Source organism: Podarcis erhardii (genome assembly GCF_964252035.2).
Source record: "Podarcis erhardii genome assembly, chromosome: 1".
Lineage (NCBI taxonomy): Eukaryota > Metazoa > Chordata > Lepidosauria > Squamata > Lacertidae > Podarcis > Podarcis erhardii.
In genome coordinates, this window is record NC_138497.1 from 19310734 (window position 1) to 19315185 (window position 4452).

Consider the following 4452-nt stretch of genomic DNA (forward strand, 5'->3'; position numbering starts at 1 on the left):
GAAATAACAGCATTGACCAGAAGACAGAACATTTCTCCTACATTCCGATCCTACCCCCCCCCAAAAAAGAAAGGTTTCTACTAGACTTTAAATAAATAAAATAAACAACAAAACTACCTTAAATATTTCCTGGACATTTGTGAACCATTCTATTTGCTCAGACTTTTTCACTGTGCTTCCTTTCTGTATAAGTGCAGACTTATATAGTGTCAGAAAAGTTTATAAGATATCACTTTCGATCAAGGATGGGGAACCTGCTGCTGTCATGGACTGGTTGAGTGCAAAGGAATGGTGAGAGGAACCAGCTAGGGAACCACCAAGGGTAGAAGACTCTGAGCCTGGGGAGTGGGGTTGAGACAACAAGGAGTGGTCACAGGGAAAAGAGTGAGAATACTGGAAAGAGGAGGTGTTGGAAGCTGAAGGGGCAACAGAGCTCAGTGAGTTGTGTGAGCCTGTGGCAGAAGCTGAAGCAGGTATGCAGGAAGAGGGAGGTCACAAGGCAGAAATGAGTCAGGCCAGTGAAGAGTCACACGTATCTCCTCCCCTTGCTATGACAAGCTGTCCTTCCTCTGACTCCCAGAAGCAAGAGAGGTATGAAACAGGAGGAGCAAAGACTGGCTGAATGCAGGCATAGTCTCTGATTGCTTGCAATAAGCCCTGGAGAAAAGAGACATAGACAGCTGTGGGGAGATGGGAACTTTGAGTCTCGGCAACTGTTTTCATCTAACTTTTGAATATATATCAATATAAATAACATGACCTTCTAAATGCCTGCATGGGAATCCATTGCCAGACACCGAGGTGCAGAAGCTGCCGGAAAAGATGACAACTCCATGTACAGCTCCGAGCCTGTCAATCTCGGCCCATCCGTCAATCAGGATATGCATATGAATAAAGCTTTAATCTACTAACAAATTCAATCCTTCGGGCTCCTTATTTCTTTATCTGAAGGCTATGTGCTGTCTTTCTTCAATGTCACAATGTACACATCACCCCTTATTAGAAGAAAAGGGTAACAAACAACATAGTGCAGTTCTGTACCTCCCAAACTCATGCAAACAGCATCCTCCTTCTGGGATATGGTACAATTGGTGAGGGTTGCATTCAGATTTATTCCAATTCCCTTACGTATCCTTACTCATGCTTTGGTTTGTTTTACATGATTTTCCACACAACAGCAAAATCTCTTCTGGAAAATCTAAGGTAGATGCCTTAGTCCACTTCATGAACAGGCTGGCCCTGATGGAAGCAACCATTTCCCCCAGTTATGTTCCATAATGCAAGATCTGGGGGATTGGGGGGAAACAAAATGGTGGCCACCAAAAGACAGCAACCCAAATCAACTTGACTGCTAGTAGCAGGAAGCAGGAGTAAAAGTAAGAAGGCAACGTTCTAAAATGATTTTTTTAAAAAACAAACACAAAACCCCCTAATCTAACCATAAATGAATGTGATGTTAACCCATAGATTTGAAATGTTAATGAAAAGTTTTGAGGGATGCAAAACACAGGGAATAATGAATTGAAAAACAATATTTGTCCAGAGGCAATACGCCAGATATGCTCATCCCTTGAGAGTGCATCCTTAGGTCTCTAAAATGGAACTTTCCACATAGATGAGGGGAAAATTGTCAGGCTTGAGAGCTAGCATGATGTAGTGGTTAAGAGCGGTGGACTTGTAATCTGGTGAACCGGGTTCGCGTTCCCGCTCCTCCACATGTGGCTGCTGGGTGGCCTTGGGCTAGTCACACTTCTTGAAGTCTCTCAGCCCCACTCACCTCACAGTGTGTTTGTTGTGGGGGAGGAAGGGAAAGGAGATTGTTAGCCGCTTTGAGACTCCTTAAGGGGAGTTGAAGGCAGGATATCAAGTCCAAACTTCTTAAAAATAAAATAAAAATAAATTGTCAGGCTTGGAGAAAGCTTAATGTCTACAGAGGTATGAAAAACATCTTGGGGCAAGGGGAGACATCTAAGGTGGCAGGTGTGTGAACAAAAGAAGGCCTGAGCATGTCCAGTGAGGGCTGGGCATAGAACATTGACTGACCATTGACATGGGAATTGGAAAACCAGTGCTGGAGTCAATGGAATGGAGTAGCCTGAAAGCAGGCATGACTGGCTGGCTAGAATCCTGAAGAGGACCACTCCACAGTGCAGTTTTTTTGTAATGCTGAGAATAATAATAATAAAATTTTATTTATATCGCGCCCTCCCCGGCCAAAGCCGGGCTCAGAGTGGCTAACAACAAGTAAAAATAGCACAGTATACATAAAATCACACAGTCAGTTAATTAAAATACATTCTAAAATCAATTCAGAATTAAATTAATGGCAACCATTGGGTTAAAGTTCTATGGGGGTTACAGAAGGAGAGAGGGGGTCAGACTGCCTTGGCCAAAGGCCTGGTGGAACAGCTTCATCTTGCAGGCCCTGCGGAAAGATGTCAAGTCCCGCAGGGCCTTAGTCTTTTGTGACAGAGCGTTCCACCAGATCATGGCCACAGCCGAAAAAGCCCTGGCTCTGGTTGAGGCCACCCTGACCTCCCTATGGCCTGGGATCTCCAAGATGTTTTTATTTGAAGACCGTAAGGTCCTCCGTGTGACATACCAGGAGAGGCGGTCCCGTAGGTACGAGGGTCCTAGGCCCTATAGGGCTTTAAAGGTTAAAACCAGCACCTTAAACCTGATCCTGTACTTCACCGGGAGCCAGTGCAGCTGGTATAGCTCCGGGTGAATGTGATCCTGCGGTGAGGACCTCAAAAGGAGTCTTGCCGCAACATTCTGCACCCGCTGGAGTTTCTGGGTCAGTCTCAAGGGCAGCCCCATGTAAGTTTATGCTTATTGGGTGTTGGAGCCAAGCAACAGACTGATGGCTTTCTCCATCACACTCTACTTGTGATCTTCCCAGAGAAATCTACCTGGTCACAGCTGTGGAAAAAATAATAATAATGGTAGAAAGGCACAGGAAGCCGCCTTAAACGGGATGAGACCACCAGTCTACTTAGCTCAGTGTTGCAAAGCATATGCTCTACTGCTGAGTGACTTCTTTATCTGATCCAGAAAGACAATTAGAAAGTTCCTATGTTGTTTCCATTTTTGCTTTGCAGCATGGCTTTAAAAACTTTAATAGTTTGATTTATGTCACTCTTCTTAAATTCTCCTCCCCTTCCACAGCCTCTGGGGAAAAGAACAAGTAAAAAACAAACAAAAAACCCCCTCAAATCAACAAAATATCAGGTTACACACTGCTTGGTATATACCATGTAGAATCTAACCACTTACCCACAGCATTGACACGTTACAATAGTTGACAGTTTTTCACCACTGAATGGTTATAATAATAAACTATTCCACAGGCCTATAATTTTGAATCACAAAATTTACCACAAACATAAAGTGCATATGCTACGGAGAAACCATTATGCTCTCCTGGAGATAATAATGATTATCTTGAAACTGAATACAACGTATTAATACAAGGGTTGAAATAAAAAAAGGTTTGACCCATGCATTACTCACTGTAAAGCAAGCATTGTATTCATGAGCAATCAGGGCAGCAGTTTACCCTTGGTTTGCTGCTTCAACTGCCACTGATCAGGCCTATGTTGTGGCAGGATTGGCACCTGACCAAGCAATGCCTTGCCTCTCCGAGGATGCATAAGAAGCTGCCTTCTACCAGGTCAGAGGGTTTGTCAGTCTAACCTAATATTCCCGGCTGTGATTGGCATAAGCTTTCCAGGGTTCCAGGCAGAAGGGCTTTCATGCCACTTTCTACGCAGTCTTTTGCAAGGGGAGAAGCCAAAGGCTAGGGTTGCCAGAGTCCCCTGAGCTGACCTGAAGTCTCCAGGTTTGCCTGCCCCCCTCCCATGTGGCAAGAGGAGAGCTTGACTGTGCAGGTGGTCAAGAGCACCTCACTTTACTTATTTATTATTGCTGTGTATGCAGCTTGCTGAAGCCTCAGAGCTGCAGGAGAGGGCAGCCAATTATTGCATAGAATTTCTGGGGTTGCTGGCATGCTCTGGGTGACTGGCACATGCTTAAAGTGCCTGGCTTAGCAACATCACCCATCCCTTGTGACATCGCCAGAGGCCACCCCTAGATCTCAAGTTTGAGCCCTGAAATCTTAGCATTTGGGATGCTCCTGACCGGGCGTGGGAACTGAACATGGGGCCTTCTGTATGGGAAATCCACTGTTAAACCAAGGTCTCCCTGCACAGGGCTGGGAAGCTTCAGATTTGAGAAGGTCCTGAGAGGCCTAGTCCTTTATAAGTGAGGCCTTATATCCCCAGATGCTGAAAAATGCATGAAGCCAACTCTATAGTCACCCTTTAAATTTCTCACACTGCACTAGAGCAGGGGTCGGCAACCTAGAAGAAGAAGAGGAAGAGTTTGGATTTGATATCCCGCTTTATCACTACCCGAAGGAGTCTCAAAGTGGCTAACATTCTCCTTTCCCTC